The sequence below is a fragment of the Chlorocebus sabaeus genome, chromosome 15 (assembly GCF_047675955.1).
Source record: "Chlorocebus sabaeus isolate Y175 chromosome 15, mChlSab1.0.hap1, whole genome shotgun sequence".
Lineage (NCBI taxonomy): Eukaryota > Metazoa > Chordata > Mammalia > Primates > Cercopithecidae > Chlorocebus > Chlorocebus sabaeus.
Genome location: NC_132918.1, coordinates 20,282,700 through 20,303,784, shown reverse-complemented (window position 1 = coordinate 20,303,784; position 21,085 = coordinate 20,282,700). Strand labels below are relative to the sequence as shown.

General features: G+C 36.2%; 1 protein-coding gene across 6 annotated transcripts in view; it reads right to left on the bottom strand.

Annotated features, from left to right (window-relative positions):
* MECOM (MDS1 and EVI1 complex locus) overlaps nt 1–21,085 on the bottom strand; it is a 608,842-nt gene that overhangs the window by 417,148 nt on the left and 170,609 nt on the right. The window lies entirely within an intron of this gene.

Sequence of the window (21,085 nt, the reverse complement as noted above, 5' to 3'; positions counted from 1 at the left end):
CAAGACCAGCCTGGCCAACATGGCTAAACCCCCGTCTCTACTAAAAATACAAAAATTAGCCAGGCATGGTGGCAGGCACCTGTTGTCCCAGCTATTCAAGAGGCTGAGGCAGGAGAATTGCTTGAATTCAGGAGGCGGAGGTTGCAATGAGCCAAGATCATACCACGGCACTCCAGTCTTGGCTGGAGAAATGGAGAGAGAGACTCCATTTCAAACAATAATAATAATAATAATAATAACTACTCATATTTAGAAACACAATCGTACATACCTATCTTTTCTTATTTAAATAGAATAGAAAGCTATAGACAGAACAATGAACAATTTTGGTGTTCAAGCGCTGAAACTTTAGCTAATATGTTTTTTAGTCACTGTGTTCTATCATTTTTCTTGAGTCTCCAGCCATACCATATAACTCCATTTATTCATTCAAAAAGATATTTGAACATTTGCTGGGTACCAAGCACGGGGGCTCAAGAACAGAATTCACAGTTAATATGGTTTATTTGCAAATATGGTTTATTTGATCAAGTAGCATGTCTCATAAAACTTGATTCTAAATACCTGTGCAACACCGTCATTTTATTTTCCCCATCTTCAAAAGCAATAATGAAGTTTTAATCTCTTGCAAAACCTGAATGGTGCTTCTCCCTTCTCAGATAGCACCAGGAGTTCCCACCAGTAACAAAACCACATTGCTGCCTCCTTCACTTTGCGGTTCCCTTAGAATCCAACAAGGAACACCACACTCTGCTTTGAACACTGTCTTACATACATATATATATGTATGTAAATATATATACACACACACACACATACATACATATGTCTGTATGTCTTACATACATATGTATGTATATGTGTGTGTGTGTATATATATTTATTTCACACATATACTGGGCGTGTGTGTGTGTCTGTGTGTGTGTATATATTATGTAACTGAAGTTCCTCAGATGGGAAATGATTTAATCTGTAGCAACATCTGACTCTGCATATAATGCTGTGTGAAACAGAAACAGTCCTGACACTTTATGAATAGGGAAATGAGAGAGCCTATTGAAGAAGGCTTGACAGCCAGAATGAAAAAATGAAGATTCAACTTAAGCTGTTGAAAGCCTAACAAGATAAAGACAGGCAGGAGAGTCTCCTTAAACGTGATAAAATAAGGCCTGAAGGGAAGGAACCATAGAGAGACTGACGAGTACACACTTTGAAACAGAAGATGAATGTGTTCAACCTGACACTAACATGTGGTTAAATTAATCAAAGTACCAATAACCTTAAACGGTAGGAAAGAATACAGATTTATGCAGCAATCATCTTTGATGGTTGGTGTGAAATTTGAGCTAGATCAAAGAGGTAGAACTTTTGAGGGAAAATAATTGTTATGATTATACAGCATTCTCATAACATGTAGATATGACACTGACCATTTCACTGTCTTCTCTGTTTGCCTTGTGTTTTATTTCCTCCACCTTAATATTTTAAAACAGGGGACAATATCAGTTTGTATTACCCAAAAGAAATACTTAATTTTAAGTGATTTTGCTCTTGCGATTTTCAGTGATAAATTTTTGAGAGGGAATATTTCCAGAGAGTAAACTTATTGGTAAAACTAACAAGTTGACAGTTTACACTGCCCAGTTCTTCCTCTCTAGCTCCTAAGGGTGTAAGGCAGCCCAAATACCAAGCCCACTCTTTGCCTTACTCTTGATCCATGTTGCTCTGCTTTGCAAAACTGCTACCCAGAAAGTCAGATGCCACAGGTTCTAACTGTTGAGAATACAATTAAAGCAAGGAAAAGATAAAAATATCAAACTATTCTCAAGGTATAAGCATTGAAATAAATTAGGTATAAGCTAACTAAAATGGTCAACGAACCAAAACACCCCATTGAATACACTCATCACCAAAGTTTTATTATACACCACTAAGATCTTCCTGCTTTCACCTATCTGTATTAACTAACTGAGAGCACAATCTTTTAAAGCACTTATTCTTCAAGGGAAGGTAGAGGACAGTGATGGACCTTGGAGCATCTGTATTTTGTAAAAGCTCCCCCTGGGGTGATTCTGATTCATCTTTCTACTCCAAACTTCCAACTGAGAGTCACTGCCTTCATAAGAAGAAACTTTTTAGTTATCTATTAAACTGTTTCAGCCATGGTGCCATTCACCTTCATCCTTATCATTAAAAATCAATAATGATGATCCAAGGAATAAAAGAGAGTCAATAAATGACACTAGTTAGGATGGAGAGGAGAATCCTGTTTGAAACTCGCATCTAGATTAAATCTTCCCTGTTGTAGGCTAGATCCTTTTCTACTTCTTGGAAGACATTTGGTCACCATGCTTCTCTTAATAGTCCTTCATACAGTTGAGGACAGTTATTAAGTCACCTCTAAACCTTCCCAATACCGGTAAACCTGATTCCATTCATCTTTTTTCATCAGTGCTGTTTTCCAACCCGTTAATCATTTTCATTGCTCTCCCCTGGACCCTATCCAAGTTCTCCACGTATCTTTAAGCTTCTGTGAATTATGTGACCGGTTTATAGCTTTGATAAGCCTGGGTGGTGGGAAAGGTAGAATCTCATCACAACTGACTATAATTGTATGTGGGGGAGGACAGGGATGGAGCAGCAGATGGTTCAATTGTACAGAAAGTTTCACCAAAAATATGATATTCATTTAAGTTTTTATTCTTTGGTAATTATTTCTAAACACACCATATTATAATATTCTGAGCTACAATTAGAGTCTGCATTTTGCACAGCTGTCTTTTTAGTGCCAACCTGTGTCTGGTCTGGTTCTTTTACATAATAGAAGAGACCATATTTTTCAAAAGAATGCTTGTTTCTTAGTTGAAACAACTTTTAATTACAAAGAAGTACTATCCATAACACCTATAAGAAATGGAGAGACTAGCATATTTTCATATTCCTTACTCATTCGTTCCATGGCTTTTCCAAATGAGGATAAAAGACCCAAACCTGAATACACTGGTAATTTAGACACTGGTCTCACTATCAAAACTATGAACCAGTCACTCACAAAACCTCTTCAGTTTCAAAGCCATTAGTCAGGTTGTACTTATGGGAGGCAGCATGGAATAGTGATGGTGACTGATGGCTGGTCACTTACAAGCCGAGAACTTTCAGCAAGTTGGGGCTCCTTTCCTCTTCTTTTAGAAGAGATAATAATAGATCTGTGTTGACTGGCAAACTGGATAGAGTCAAGACCCATCAGTTTGCTGTACTCAGGAGACCCATCTCACATGCAGAGACACACATGGGCTCAAAATAAAGGGATGGAGGAAGATCTACCAAGCAAATGGAGAACAAAATAAAGCAGGGTTTGCAATCCTAGTCTCCGATAAAACAGACTTTAAACCATCAAAGATCAAAAGAGACAAAGAAGGACATTAAGTAATGATAAACGGATCAATTCAACAGGAAGAGCTAACTATCCTAAATATATATGTGCCCAATACAGGAGCACCCAGATTCATAAAGCAAGTCCTTAGAGACTTACAAAGAGACTTAGACTCCCATACAATAATAATGGGAGACTTCAACACCCCACTGGAAACATTAGACAGATCGAGATAGAAAATTAACAAGGATATCCAGGAATTGAACTCATCTCGGCACCTAGTGGACCTAATAAACATCTACAGAACTCTCCACCCCAAATCAACAGAATATACATTCTTCTCAGCACCACGTCGCACTTATTCCAAAATTGACCACATAATTGGAAGTAAAGCACTCCTCAGCAAATGTACAAGAACAGAAATTATAACAAACTGTCTCTCAGACCACAGTGCAATGAAACTAGAACTCAGGACTAAGAAACTCAATCAAAACCACTCAACTACATGGAAACTGAACAACCTGCTCCTGAATGACTACTGGGTACATAATGAAATGAAGGCAGAAATAAAGATGTTCTTTGAAACCAATGAGAACAAAGATACAACATACCAGAATCTCTGGGACACATTTAATGCAGTGTGTAAAGGGAAATTTATAGCACTAAATGCCCACAAGAGAAAGCTGGAAAGATCTAAAATTGACACCCTAACATTACAATTAAAAGAACTAGAGAAGCAAGAGCAAACACATTCAAAAGCTAGCAGAAGGCAAGAAATAACTAAGATCAGAGCAGAACTGAAAGAGACAGAGACACAAAAACCCTCCAAAAAATCAATGAATCCAGGAGTTGGTTTTTTGAAAAGATCAACAAAATTGATAGACCACTAGCAAGACTAATAAAGAAGAAAAGAGAGAAGAATCAAATAGACGCAATAAAAAATGATAAAGGGGATATCACCACCGATCCCACAGAAATACAAACTACCATCAAGAATACTATAAACACCTCTATGCAAATAAACTAGAAAATCTAGAAGAAATGGATAATTTGCTGGACACGTACACTCTCCTAAGACTAAACCAGAAAGAAGTTGAATCCCTGAATAGACCAATAGCAGGCTCTGAAATTGAGGCAATAATTAATAGCCTACCAACCAAAAAGAGTCCAGGACCAGATGGATTCACAGCTGAATTCTACCAGAGGTACAAGGAGGAGCTGGTACCATTCCTTCTGAAACTATTCCAATCAATAGAAAAAGAGGGAATCCTCCCTAACTCATTTTATGAGGCCAACATCATCCTGATACCAAAGCCTGTCAGAGACACAACAAAAAAAGAGAATTTTAGGCCAATATCCCTGATGAACATCCATGCAAAAATCCTCAATAAAATACTGGCAAACAGGATACAGCAGCACAACAAAAAACTTATCCACCATGATCAAGTGGGCTTCATCCCTGGGATGCAAGGCTGGTTCAACATACGCAAATCAATAAACGTAATCCAGCGTATAAACAGAACCAAAGACAAAAACCACATGATTATCTCAATAGATGCAGAAATGGCCTTTGACAAAATTCGACAGCCCTTCATGCTAAAAACTCTCAATAAATTCGGTATTGATGGAAAGTATCTCAAAATCATAAGAGCTGTTTATGACAAACCCACAGCCAATATCATACTGAATGGGCAAAAACTGGAAGCATTCCCTTGAAAACTGGCACAAGACAGGGATGCCCTCTCTCACCACTCCTATTCAACATAGTGTCGGAAGTTCTGGCTAGGGCAATCAGGCAAGAGAAAGAAATCAAGGGTATTCAGTTAGGAAAAGAAGAAGTCAAATTGTCCCTGTTTGCAGATGACATGATTGTATATTTAGAAAACCCCATCATCTCAGTCCAAAATCTCCTTAAGCTGATAAGCAACTTCAGCAAAGTCTCAGGATACAAAATGAATGTGCAAAAATCACAAGTATTCTTATACACTAGTAAGAGACAAACAGAGAGCCAAATCATGAATGAACTTCCATTCACAATTGCTTCAAAGAAAATAAAATACCTAGGAATCTAACTTACAAGAGATGTAAAGGACCTCTTCAAGGAGAACTACAAACCACTGCTCAGTGATATAAAAGAGGACACAAACAAATGCAAGAACATGCCATGCTCATGGATAGGAAGAATCAATATTGTGAAAATGGCCATACTGCCCAAGGTTATTTATAGATTCAATGCCATTCCCATCAAGCTACCAATGAGTTTCTTCACAAAATTGTAAAAAACTGCTTTAAAGTTCATATGGAACCAAAAAAGAGCCCGCATTGCCAAGACAATCCTAAGTCAAAAGAACAAAGCTGGAGGCATCAACGCTACCTGACTTCAAACTATACTACAAAACAGCATGGTACTGGTACCAAAATAGAGATATAGATCAATGGAACAGAACAGAGTCCTCAGAAATAATACCACACATCTACAGCCATCTGATCTTTGACAAACCTGACAAAAACAAGAAATGGGGAAAGGATTCCCTATTTAATAAATGGTGCTGGGAAAATTGGCTAGCCATAAGTAGAAAGCTGAAACTGGATCCTTTCCTTACTCCTTATACGAAAATTAATTCAAGATGGATTAGAGACTTAAATGTGAGACCTAATATCATAAAAACCCTAGAAGAAAACCTAGGTAATACCATTCAGGACATAGGCATGGGCAAGGACTTCATGTCTAAAACACCAAAAGCAATGCCAATAAAAGCCAAAATTGACAAATGGGGTCTAATTAAACTAAAGAGCTTCTGCACAGCAAAAGAAACCACCATCAGAGTGAACAGGCAACCTACAGAATGGGAGAAAAGTTTTGCAATCTACTCATCTAACAAAGAGCTAATATCCAGAACCTACAAAGAACTCAAACAAATTTAAGAGAAAAAAACAAACAACCCCATCAAAAAATGGGAAAAGGATATGAAGAGACATTTCTCAAAAGAAGACATGCATACAGCCAACAGACAGATGAAAAAATGCTCATCATCACTGGCCATCAGAGAAATGCAAATCAAAACCACAATGAGATACCATCTCACACCAGTTAGAATGGCAATCATTAAAAAGTCAGGAAACAACAGGTGCTGGAGAGGATGTGGAGAAATGGGAACACTTTTACACTGTTGGTGGGATTGTAAACTGGTTCAACCATTGTGGAAAACAGTATGGCGATTCCTCAAGGATCTAGAACTGGAAGTACCATATGACCCAGCCATCCCATTACTGGGTATATACCCAAAAGATTATAAATCATGCTGCTATAAAGACACATGCACACCTGTGTTCATTGCAGCACTATTCACAATAGCAAAGACTTGGAATCAACCCAAATGTCCATCAGTGACAGACTGAATTAAGAAAATGTGGCACATATACACCATGGAATACTATGCAGTCATAAAAAAGGATGAGTTTGTGTCCTTTGTAGGGACATGGATGCAGCTGGAAACCATCATTCTCACCAAACTATTGCAAGAACAGAAAACCAAACTCCTCATGTTCTCACTCATAGTGGGAACTGAACAATGAGATCACTTGGACTGAGGAAGGGGAATATCACACACTGAGGCCTATTATGGGGAGGGGGGAGTAGGGCGGGATGGCATTGGGAGTTATACCTGATGTAAATGACGAGTTGATGGGTGCTGACGAGTTGATGGGTGCAGCACACCAACATGGCACAAGTATACATATGTAACAAACCTGCATGTTAGGCACATGTACCCTAGAACTTAAAGTATAATAATAATAATAATAATAATAGATCTGTGTCATAAGACTGATGTGAGGATCTCATGAGCTATACATGTAAAGTCTTCAAAACAGTGCCTGACACATAGTAAGCATAACGACCCTACCAGAAAAAGGGTTATCTCCAACTAGAAGTCATGAATTTGGAGAACAAATGAGGACATGCAAAGCTTTTCTCTTTTCTGCATTTAGGATATGGGAGCCACCCCAAAGAGGAAAAAGCCCTGTTATTATGGGGAAAGTAAGAAGCAAAGAAAATTCTTCAGTGGCCAGTGGCAGAATTTCTCACCACTGAAAACATATTAGGGATGTGCAGAGTCTGTCAGGAGTTCACTGGAATTCAGTGGATAGCCAGTTGCCTCTAAAAGCCTTAAACATTCCCTTGAAGAGAGACAATACACCCATCTTTGGAAACATATCCCCATGTTAGAACCAAACGTGCATATGGAAATTATTATTGTCCCTTGGCTGAGAGCTTTCATTTTAAAACCCTTGTGGTGTTTGTAACCTAAAAGAGGGATTTCCTCAAGTTTTCTAAAACTGCCTCTTTTTTAAAGAATCACCATTATCCATACCTCATTTGAGATCAAGTGAATCATCAAACTAATGTGTTTTTTCAGGAAGCTAATTCTGTGACTTCCTTAAAGAGAGGGTTGCTCTTCCCTAGGGTTATCGGCAAGCCGCTGCTCTGGCTCCTTGTGCCAGTTGTTCTTCCTGACTGGCCATTTCCCCTCTGGCTGGAGATAACCCTGCAATGACTTCGAATTCTTTCCTTCAGTATCTGATTCCATCTCCATCATAAAGCCTTCCTCGGAGCATGGCTGGACCTAAGCATTTCCACATCTTAGTTCGTTCCCAAGATCCCAAGTTGACTTTTGCTTGAACTTCAGTGGAAAATCCAAATCATGTGAAAATCAAAAAGAAAATAATGGTTCTTTCTTGATTCTATTTTCTAAACATATGGTAACGAACAATAAATGTTTACAGGTAGGTGTGATGGCTACAGAAAAATTTTCTTTGGGACCCCCAGAAAATAGATTATATTCAATAAACACAGCCAAGCATGCATAAACTTTAAGAAAGATTTTGGCCTTCTATCCATTCAAACTATTACCCTATTTCTTTCCTCTTTATTGCTACCATTTCTTCTGAAAAAGAGTTTATAAATTCGTAACACATTAAAATGAGCAGAATCTTTAGTTCCTTAATCCTAGCAGTCTGATTTAGTAATTTCTTTAATGGCAATATTATTCTCCCCATGCCACAGTTCATATTTGACTTCTCTTGACTCCTTGCTTCCCACTTACTATCAGCAACCAAGTCCTGCTTATTCTTACCTTATTATATTGTCCTTTCTATCCCTATTGTCACAACCTACTTCAGGTCCTTATCATTTACTTACAATGTTTCTTTTGCAATAGCCCACTAACTAGCTCTCTAATTCTACAGTTTTTCTCTTTTTTTTTTTTTTTTTTTTTTGAGATGGAATTCTGTTGCCCAGGCTGGAATGCAGTGGTGTGATCTCAGCACACTGCAACCTCTGCCTCCTGGGTTCAAGTGATTCTCCTGTCTCAGCCTCCCAAGTAGCTAGAATTATAGGTGACTGCCACCACGCTCGGCTAATTTTTTTTCTTTTATTGTTATTTTTGGTAGAGATGGGGTTTCACCATGTTGGCCAGGCTGGTCTCAAACTCCTGACCTCAGGTGATCCACCCATCTAGGCGTCCCAAAATGCTGGGATTACAGGCGTGAGCCACCGCGCCCGGCCAGTTTTTCTCTCTTGTAATTCATCCTGCATACCTTTGCCAAAACAAACATCCTAAAGCATAATTCTGATTATATCTCCTCACATTTCAGACATTCCAATGGCTTCCCATTATGTCTAAATAAAGTTAAACTCATATAAGGTCAATGTGTTTGTTGAGTGAAGCAGTACAAAAATTCCATATGTAGGCTTTAGCTATTTACCAAATAAAGTACAAAAGGAGAGTTTTGTTTTGTTTTGTTTCTTAGGCCAACATATGCCATATATCCTGTTTATGGCCTCAGAAATGTGTGAATCACATTGATAAATCAGCTGAAAAAACAAAAGTTACTGTTTTGTACCTTCTCTTCTCCAGATTCTTAAAAACTCCTTCAAACTTCAACTGAATATGTCCTTTATTTCTGTTCTCTCTATTGATTCTTCTTCATGAATGTTTAATCCACGGAGCTTTGAAGTCCAGGATGACAAAAGACATAATTTATACCAATGTTCACAATTATTTCTTCCATATTGGTTAAGTGTAATTTGAAATATTATATCTTAAATTAATCAAGAAGACTTAGTAAAACCATGTTTACCTGTGTGAAAAATATCTGTTGAAAATAAAACTTATTTTTAAATCCCATGAAAATAACAGACCAAAATGGCAGTGCAAGTATATGCCAAAATTGCCCCCAGTTCAAAAATGAGAAATAATGGATAACGATTTTTAAAATATATGAAAGTGAAACTCTGTCCAAAAGCAAGAAAGTTTTCATGGACCATAAAAGAAAAGAAAATCTACAATAATAAAGGATGTTTGGGTTATGCCCAAAGATGAACAGCAAGTTTTGGGTTTCGGTGTTTATACAGAAAAGGGCCTGAGCCTGCCCCACACATGACCCAAGTACACTACATAAAGCGAGAGTTAAAACTCCACTGCCAGCCTCTGAACAGAAGGTAAAATAGTTCTATCCACACTATCACAAGACCTGGTGGAAATGAGGCAACTGCTGAATTACATACAGGGAAGAATGCATTCAAGAAAATTCCCATGCAAGATAAGCTCTTAAAAAATAAATTCATATAAGAATATCAGCACTGTAAAGGTAATTGATAAACCCAGTAGATGGGAAACCTATACAAAGAAATAGAAATAGCTAAGCAATCTGAAAAGGACTTTAAATAATGATGTTTAAAATTCTCTAAGAGGAAAAGGAGGATTAGCCTCAGTGAAACAAAAGTAGGGCTATAAAAAGAACAAACACTTACGAAAAAAAATTGGAAATTTTAAAATGGAAAAGTGTGAAATAAAAAATTCAATACATGGGCTAAAGAATAAACTGCATAGAACTGAAGGGAAAATTAGTTAATTTTATGAAGAAACAATAAATCTCACAGAATGCAAAGAAACAAAGATATTTAAAAATCAGAGTTAAGAGATATAAGAATATATACATATGTGTATATAAATAGCCATATGTTTATATGTATATATACCAGAAGCAAAGGACAGAAGAGATACAATATTTGAACAGATCATGGCTAAGTTTTCCAGAATTAACAAAAGGCATGAGCACTAGAAAGAGTCACAAGAAGTATCAAAAAAGAAAAACCCAAACTTAGAGACATTGCAGTAAACCTTCAAAAGGTCAAGGATAAAGAGAAAAATTTTAAAAGCTTGCAGAGAGAAAAGACAGATTACCCACAAAAGAGAACAGTCAGAATGACAGAACTGTTCTCAATAACCAGAGCTGCTAAAAAACAATGGACAAATATTTTCAAAGTTCCAAGGCAAAATAACTAAACCAGAATTCTGTATCCAGTTGTCAAACCATCATTCAAGAGAGCAGACAAGACGATATTTCCAGACTTAGAAGACCTAAAAAAGCTAACTTCTCAGGAGCTAGAAAGAAGTACTAAACAATTTACTTCAACCAGGGGGAAAAAAAAAAAAAAGAATGGGATGCAAGGAATGACAATGACCAAATAAGTCAACAGAACATGCTGATATATCTAAAGCATTATATGCTTTAAAAGAAGCTAGAACATAATAATGAGAAAAATGGGAGTTGATGACCGGAGCATGCAAGAGATTGAAGGGACGTTAAAATGTATTAAAGTCTTTGTCTTCCTAGGGAGGAGGTTAAGACTATTAACTACAGATGTTTTTAGGAAAAGTAAAAATTATAATGTATATTAAGGGTAACCAATAGAGGAAAAGCAAGAATAAAAATATACAGCTTGGTAATATTTTCTAAGGCTCTGTAGCCCTCACTATTTATCTCCAGAAGAGAGAAAAACATCCTGTTAAAACTACAGATCTTGCTTTATAGTCACTTATGGAAACAGTGTGAAATTTCCCAGACAGCACTATATTCAATCAGTCACATTTTATAGTTTTTTTAATAATGTTTAATAATTTAACAGTAGGATAAAGGAAGAAATAACTGAATAAAAATATTAGAAAAAGCCTATTGGATCATAAAAGTCTATCAAAGGATACTGTTAGATGATATGTCTGAAAGTTAAATACAACTGGATGAAGCCCCACACAATAAAAGTCACTGATGGCATTTGGACAGGCCTTCCATGAGAGCAGTGGATTAGGCAATCAAATAGGTACATACTCCTTTATCTTCCGTAAGTCTGATGGCTTTTTTATAACCATTTTTTTAAAAGTTTCAATCACTTATTGATTATTCAGCTTTTGAATAAATACATAGATGAAATCTGTTTATGTCTAAAAGAGACAAAACCATATTTTAAAAATTGATATATGGAGAAAAAGCAAATTCAACATTAGAATCTTGAATACTGCAAAATAATAATGATACTTGTTTCTGAGTGACAGGATTATAGGTGACATTTTCTTTTCTAAACAAACTTTTTAATGGTTTATACGAAAAAAACTCATTTTCTATTGCTTTATCAGGCAAAAACAAATGTTTTAAAATTTTAACATTCTCCACATGAACCGATTTTATAAGGATTCAATTACTAAGCAATTATATAATTTTAAAGAAGCATTTCAAAATCCTAAGTAATTGTTCTAATACAAAAGTAGTTTTAATTGATTGTATATTTTAGGTTTAATTATTCACCTACATGTATAACATTAGATTATATAACATGTTGCTTATTTTAAAAACAGGGCTAAATCTCATTGTATAAACTTAATCTCTTCCACCTATACATTGACACAGTTGTTAAAATAATAACATCTCAGTAGGAATGAGGAAAAGTTAATAAAGAAAAGTTTTAAGAAAAATCAATTTATTCTTAATTTAAATAGAAATTAAGTTCAATTTGATCATTGTCTAGATTTTTATAAACTCAATGCATTTGTCTTTAGAATCCAGGAATACACTTACTTCTCTCTCTGTTAATGCCTGCATTAAGGTACCTATACAATCAGGCCCCTCCAGATTTAACAAAAACACTTATTTAGAAATATTATTCTCAGATTTCCAACTATAACAGGGTAACTATAAGGTTTGCTTAGAATTTGAATATACATGCCTGGGTTGAGTTAAGTACATTAACATACAGATTCCATTCTGTGTGACTCTGTATAATGTAATGAACACTAACAGACATCCCATTTCTTACATCTCATTTTTGGAAATTACATCCCTAGAGCTAAAGACTAGAAAACAGACATCAGAATTTTTTTAAAAAAAGTGAAAAGCATGACTACTGAATTTTCTCAAAAAATTACTGAAAGGCATTTTACATTCAATATATAATGATGTTCTACTTAATATTTTTATCTTCACCAATTAAAAACAAACAAGAAAACCAGAAAAACTCTTACTGGAGGCCATGCTTTTAACCCAGCTCTGAAAGACTCATTTGAATATTACTAACAAAAAATGTTTACATGCCATTTCTACAAATTCCTATTATTGCATCTAGCTCAACAAGCAAGTCTACAATCAACAACAAAAAACATTCTTTCCTATGCCATTGACAAGATTTTTAATGACCAGGCTAGTCATTTACCAACTTCCTTCGCTTAAAATCTAATAAAGAATTCATTCACTTTTGGCTCTCATTCATGTTAGCTAGAGTTTTCTCATCCTCAAGTAGAGAATGAATTCAAGATTTTAATTGAAATGTTGGCTTCCAAAGCTATACTTGAGCTTTTATTTTTTTTAATTTATAATTATGTTTAAGGATAAAACACTGTCCATAAGTAGCTACACAACATGATTGCCGGGTCAGCCACTTACTGGTTCAAGGTCTGTATCAAATGATTATACTGGCTGAAATCCATGAGGAATAACTGATAACAACAAGGCTACACAGTGCATTAGACTTTATTTAGCATCACCACGTATGTCACATAATGTAATATTCACAAATTGTGGGAAAAGCAACATTATTTATGACCCTCATTGTAGTTATTGTTTTCTCACAGGCCAGGATCTACTTCCTTTTCCTACAGTGCTCTGATTTCCTTTTGAATATTCACCTGTTACTCACAGAACATAGACAAGAAACTGGACTCAAAAGCTCATCTCCCTTACAAGCTGGCAGCCTTGCCAAATTAGACGACTCACTGGAGTCCTTTCTGTGAACTTGATGCTTGCACAGAGAAATAAAGACACAAAAAATATTTAGAGATTTTCATTTCAGTGGCAGAATCCAGATCAGATTCTTCCTGCTACAAGACCTATCCTGATCTCAAACTCCTTGGAGAAGCTTTGACGACTGTCCCGTTTCCAAGTCTGATTTTCCAGCTTTCCTTCAATTCTGTGTGCTCCCAAACCTATTCTAACAAATCTTCTTTTGCCTAAGTTAGCCAGAGCCAGTGTCTGTTGCCTGCCACCAGAGACACCCTTTTACACATCAAATGCAGAAATGTTAAGTAATTTCCCAGGGTTGCTCAATGAACAAGAAAATGGTAATCTCATTACTTCTAATTCAGTGTTCTTTACACTCTGCCACAGATAAAAACGATCATACAACACTTTTTAAATATTGAGCTTGGTTTTCCAATGGTGAAAATAGCTTTAAAGTTCAACATCATTATAGGAGTAATTTGTCCTCAGGAAAAAATGAATAGTAATTTAATTTTGGATAGTTATAAGTATGTTCATAGAACTTTTAGAAAAATGCCATCCATTTCTGTCAGTAATATTTTCAGATTTGTATAAAGATATAAACATATTAAACCATATACTTCATATATTAGGTTATCAATGCCTACTGTTGACTAACTCCCAAATACTTCTTTCCTGAATTCAAATGCCATATAAAAGAAAGCAAAAAGTCACTGTAAATTAAATGAATTGAGAACACTAACAACAATAATGGCAACCATTATTTAAGTACTTACCACATGCCAGGCAATTCGTTGGCATGTATTATATGATAATAAATTCTCACAACAGCTTTGCAGAGTCAGTGCCAATATCCCATTTTAGAGAGAATGAACTGGGACTTACAGATGTTAAGTAATTTGATCAAGTTCACATAACCAAAAAATGATTAAAACTATTATCTGAAGCCCTTATTTTTCCCGTGCATACTATATATCATCTCAGAAACACTAAAGAGAGATGTCAGTGTAGAGCTTTATCCCTCCAGTTCCCAAAGGCTTAGACAAAGAAAAGATTGGAGATACCATTAGATTCTATGACAACTAGAACCGCACAAATAATAATCAATAGGAAAACTAAATTTATCTCTAGAATTTGGAAAATCACAGGACATATATATTAAATAAAGATTCTGAATACTACAGTGATTGAAAAGACATTTACCCCCACTTAATGCAATAATTTGAGTCTGAAAAGTCTTGCATTTTGAAAAAGCTTAGAAACCTTTCTTTTAGGTTTACAAAGAAAAAAGGGCCTTCATTTTATCCCCTAGACTTCTTTGTCCTCCACTTGCTACATTACACTTCAAGAAATTTAACTTATATCAATCAAAATTTGCTTCTTAATGGATGTACATCTCAAACTCAATAGCCCACCCTTTACAAACACTGTACAACCCAACAGTGAAAGGAAAAAAACCTATGTAGTTATTTCTTCAAAGTCTTCAGCTGTTAAGAAGGAGGAGACATACCAAAGCGTATTTTTTCCATCTGGCTCCAGAACTTTAGTTCATGGGCAAAGTATATGGTATTTGTGTTGGCAAAATAAGTTGTGATTTCAAAGCATCATCTAGTAGCATTGTAACATAGACCATGGTTCTAAATGAGGCATGCTAGTGAATATCGTTCTTGTAATAGTATCAATTGTTTCAATATGTAAAACTCTGTTTAAAGCTATATGTTGAATCTCTACTCTACTTTTGGATGTCTGACCATCCAAAAACGGAATCCCACAAGTTACTAATGATTTGAACTAAAAGCTATCACTGAAAATAGATCAAAAGTCACACCTTGTTCAAGATGTCTCAGGGAAAAGGTGACTGCTGCTCTGAAAAAGAAAAGAAAAGAAAGAAAGAAAGAAAGAAAGAAAGAAAGAAAGAAAGAAAGAAAGAAAGAAAGAAAGAAAGAAAGAAAGAAAGAAAGAAAGAAAGAAAGAAAGAAAGAAAGAAAGAAAGAAAGAAAGAAAGAAAGAAAGAAAGAAAGAAAGAAAGAAAGAAAGAAAGAAAGAAAGAAAGAAAGAAAGAAAGAAAGAAAGAAAGAAAGAAAGAAAGAAAGAAAGAAAGAAAGAAAGAAAGAAAGAAAGAAAGAAGAAAGAAAGAAAGAGGTGTGTGTGTGTGTGTGTGAGTGTGTGTGTGTGTTTAAATTGAATGGCTGCACAACCTAATGGAGAAGATGCCCAGACTTGCCATTTGGTGGGGGTGGGAATGTGGGAGGTGGTTCAAACTTATTAGGCTACATCACTTCAGCTGGAGCTCTGTCTCAATGGGGATACTAAAATCCAGCAACCAAGACTTGGACCAGTAAAGTGTTCAATGAAGATGTTCTCTGACAGAATTCAGTCATATGTGAGGTACTTATTTTTCCTACTCAATTATTTAATTGCTTTAAGTCTCATTTTTAAAAGTATTCTCAACATCTTGAAAGTTTAGGTAATGGTTATTATGTGCACCTAACTATAATTCTACTCCACTTCATTTTCATATAACATTATTGAAAAGAGTTCATAAATCAAATTCCACACTCAAAAACTCAAATTCCTTTCATACTGCATCATTTGTTTCCATACGCAACAAAATTGTACCTTCCACCAACCAGCCTGGCTGCCTAAATGAGACTTGTGGGTTCCTATCAAAGGATAGCAATGGCAAGTGAATGACAAGACAGAAGCTTATTGACTCTGCCTCTTCAAGGTGGGATGTGATTTTTGCCTATCCAGAAACCAGGGGTTTCATGTTACAAATTTATATTATTTAAAGAAATCCCCCCCGAAGTGATTCGTGACCAAAATAATTGCTATAGCTATCACACTCTCAACATAAGCATATATTAGCAGAAGCATAGCTGGCTGATTGCATCTGCATTTTTGTACCTGCAGCTAATTACTGGCCCAAAAAGGAGGCTACCCTCTGCCGCCACCAAAAGGTAGGGGTATGGGGAGCAATTGACACATGACTGTTCTCTAATACAGTAGAGCTCCATCTGTGTTGTTGCATGAATAGCAGAGATTGGAGACAGAAAACAAACATGTCTAAAACAAAAATATCCAACTTCCTCTATTTATAATCTCAGTGTTTATACTAGATCTGATAGAAATGCAAAGCCTACTCCTCATATACTATCATCGATTAAGATAAGATTCCATTGTATCCAAAGTATATCATACCCTGTAATTCTCAAAGTAGTTACAAGAAGTTCAAATAAAGTCAAAATTCTTTCTTAATCCTAGAGCAGGTATTTTTTTTTTTTTTTTTTTTTTTTTGCCAACATGTGGTATTTTATGTCCTTACCAAAGGCATACCAAAGCATCGCATAGTCTAATTCCAGTTTTCCCTGGGTTTATTTCAGCTTTATTGGTGTATATTCGCAAATAAAAACTGTATATATTTAAGATACATAACTTGATATATGTACATATATACACATTGTGAAATGATTACCACAATCAATCTAGTTAACATATATAATCACCTAACAGTAATCTTGCGTGAGTGTATGTATGTGTGTATGCGTGTATGCACACACACGGTAAGAACACTTAAGATCTACATTCTTAACAAAATGTCAAGTACGCAATACAATATTGCTAACTATAGTCATCAGGCTGTTGACTGGATCTCCAGAACTTAGCCATCTTGCACAATTGAAACTTTCAGTTTTCCATGTTTTAAAACTTGGTCACCTTTTGCTGGAAGATAAGAAGAAGGAAAAGCACATGGAACTGTTTGGAGGCCACATGTAAGCCTATCTTTCCTCCTCATCAAAACCCTCTGAAAGTAAAGACTCTCTCTGTCTTTATCATAAAGGTGGAACTGCACATCTTAAAAGGCTCTCACTGCCTCCTTTAAGGCGTTCTTGCCTCACATCAGTCAGAGGAAAGAGTGCCCCCACAGGCCATCATTAACCTGACAATTCTGCCTCCAAACAAGGAGGACAAGAGCTCACTAATTTGAAGATCAAAAACCCACTTGTCCATTATATAATTGGAATGAAAGGCAAAATGTTGCCGTTCTGAAGAGCACAGTAATTACTAGCTGTTAATTGCTCTCTCGTGGTGGCTCACTTTTAATTAAAAAGAACAGCTCGTTGCAGGCCGATAAGCAATGGTGGAGACCACTGGTTTAATCAACAAAGCAGAAAAATTTGTTTCTGCTGCAGCCAACAACAGCTTGAGAAATCTTCAGATGTCCAATTGAGATTAAAAACTGTCTATTTAGTGAAGTCAGATTTTATTTTAACCAAGGAAATGACTATTTGAAGTCTTCCAATGTGAGTGTCCCCGCCACATCCCCGCTGGTGCCGTGGGGACTAATCACGGGCTGGGGTTGTGATCACTCAAGTAAAGAAATTTAGCGACTTTCCTCTTGACTTCATCATTCTTGGGTAATTGGCCTGTCTGAGGTGAGTACTCTTTTTTTTTTTTCTTTTTTTTTTTTAAAGAAAGCGCTTTAAAGTATGGAAGGCCCACAGACTGTGCATTTAATTACTGTTCATATTTCATGCAGTCAAACTGAATTTCATTTGAAAAGAAAATGATTTACCTATCTTTAAAAAGCCTTATATGCTCTGCTTTGTTGTTTTTTTTTTTTTCTTCCAGGGGTTATATATTTACATGCCAATATTTAGGGCACCAAAATTAATTCTGTAAGATGCTTCTCTGTCTTTTCCTCTTTCATCTAACAGCCACCGAATGCAGCCATCCTTACCCTGGGGTGAGGAGGTAGTCCCTGGAAGGATAATACTACATTTAGTTAAGAAGGCTCCCAAGGTTAAGTAGAGTTACTTGGTCTCAATTTGGCTCATCTCTCTGGCTTTGAACAGTGTGTGTATCTGCCTCCCGTGTCTCTTTCCTTCTCCCTCTTTTCTAAGTCATGATGGTTGGAAAGTCATTTGTTTTTAAAATTCATATGTTCTTCCACTTAACTGAATCTCAGGCTATATTTCAGTCTCGTCCTTCATCAAGGAGGAAACTTCTTCTCTCTTCACTAATCATGAGAAACACATATCCCTGAATTGTCTGGATAATATTAAAAATGAGTCTCAATCACAATGCCAGTGATATAGACTGTTGGTCAACTACCTACCCTACACATGGGGTGTTAGTGCTAGTCTTCCTGTACGAAATGGTTTATCACTTTGGCTCCAATGGTGACTCTGAAAAGATCTCTCCCCTTGTCAGTCACTAAAGCAAACTTCTCTTTCTCCTCAGACAAATCTTCAACTACAGTCTGTAAACACGTGTAGGTAAATGGGTAATTTAATTTGGGTAATGAAAAATTAACCAATTGTTAGCTTAATTTGCTAGTCCTTTTCTTTGGAAACACTGTTGACGTCAGGCTGATGGAGGCTGGTACCTCCTTCATGCCTTCATTCCTTCATGCCAGTCTACTTAAAGGCATACAGCCCTCCCTCTTACTAGGGAATTTATCAATTGAGTCTTGAACTAACTTATCTGAATTAAGGTGTCTGCTTTCAGAAAGGAGGAGTAAGGAAGAAAAAGAGGGGTTTTATAGGGTTTTCTTTTGCCCCTGGCTTCATTTATATCGAAGAATACAAGGCCTACCATGGTGGAAAGAGCAAAGACCAATTTTGGTTTAAATCCCAACTTGCCATTTCTTAATAAGTAACCATGAGATACTTGTTTAGCCTCTTAAATCTCAGTTCAATCCATGGAGAAAAGAACTCTTTTAAGAGACTATTGCAAAAACTAAATGAAATAATATTTTGAATATAGTGTGTGCTCAATAGGTCATAGTTGTACCTAACGTTTGGGACTGGTAATAAATGGATGGTAATTCAAGAAGGGTCCCTCCACATTCATCCCTCTGTATACTTTCAAACATGGTGGGAGAACCCAGAAAAGAAAATCTCAGAATTATTTTGTTGAGTATTCTTTATTTTCTCCTATCCCTACACTTCATCGCTCAGCATGTGCCATGAATTGTTTTAACCACTGTAAAATCTGGCATGGGAATAGGGTGGGAAACAGTCAACTGGTGAATGACACAAAAAGGAATTTGATAGGAAATTTGCTTCTATAGAAAGGTGTGAGTGCAAAAAAAAAAAAAAAAAAAAAAAAGACAAAAGAGTTATTTTCTGAAGTTTAGCTTCTGAAAATTTGCCTCAGGACGTTAATATCTAACACAAAAGAAGAGTAAACACACACAAGCACACAGTCACACACACACACACACACACGCACACACACATTTTTTGTGAGACTCTTCTTACCCAGCCTGTCAATCCTGTAAATAAGTTTGGTGATAGTGAAATAAGTGTGGTAATGATAAGAAACTATTCTCATATGAGCAGCACCATCTCCTGATGCAAGAAGGCTATGCAACTAGAAAAATAATAAAATAAAATTATTGTTTCCTAAAGTAGATTCTTTCCTAAAATACATATTCAAAGTTGTTGCCTCTTTGATATAACATTCCTTTCTGATCATTCTACTGGGAACTATTACATGGCTTCTTTTATTTCTCACTGAAAAGAGGTTTATAAAACAATTACTTAACCCAGTGGAAAAATTCAATGCCTTAATGAAAGATATTAGTCTTATTCTTAGTTACAAAATAAGTGTGAAGCTATAGTCATCCTGCCTATATACAATGATGAAATATCAAGTTCTGGAGTTGAACGAAACCTAAAGAGTCTTATGCAAATATAGGCCTTTGAAAGTTGCTAAATAAATACAAACAAATTCAAGGAAGAGTCACTAAACTCTACAGTAAGATAAATGCCTAAGAGACCTGCTATTGATGTGCCTCAGGGCTTCATCTTCCCCAAAAGCTCAGTAGAAAAGGTTCCCTGTGTAAGACTAGTATTGGTGTTAAAAAGTGAATGGCCCGTTTGTCAGGAGCAGGCTCCACCAGCAGGTCCTGGTGTGACCCTGGATAAATCCTGTCACTTCCCTGATGTGATGATTGATGTTTAGAAGCCCTGAAGGCTCATCTAGCTTGAAAAATCTATTTTTCTATCACCACTTCAAAAATTCTTGTAATTGTGGTAAAACATACATAAGATAAAATCTACCATTTTAACCATTTTTAAGTGTACAGTTCAGTGACATTAAGTACCTTCACACTGTTGTACAACCATCACCATTACTCATCTCCAGGGCTTTTTAATGATCCCAAACTGAAACTCTGTACCCAGTAACTCTCCATTTCCTCCTGCCTCCTCCCCCATTTCCTCCTGCCCCTAGTAACCACTGTTCTACTTTCTGTCTCTGTGAATTTGCCAATTCTAGGCATCTCATGAAAGTGGAACCATGCATTATTTGTTCTCTTGTCTCTGGCTAATATCCCTTAGCATAATGTTTTAAGGTTCACCCATGTGTCAGAATTTCTGTCCTTGTTAAGGCTGAATAATATTCTTTTTGTATGTTTACACCACATTTTTTTTATCTGCTCGTCTGCCAATGGCCATTTAAGTTGTTTGCACCTTTCAGCCTTTGTGAATCGTGCTGCTATGAACACTGGTGTACAGTATCCATTTGAGTCTCTGCTTTCTATGCCTGCTTTGCGATTCGGGAAGAGTCCAAGCCGACTCAAAGGCTACTGAC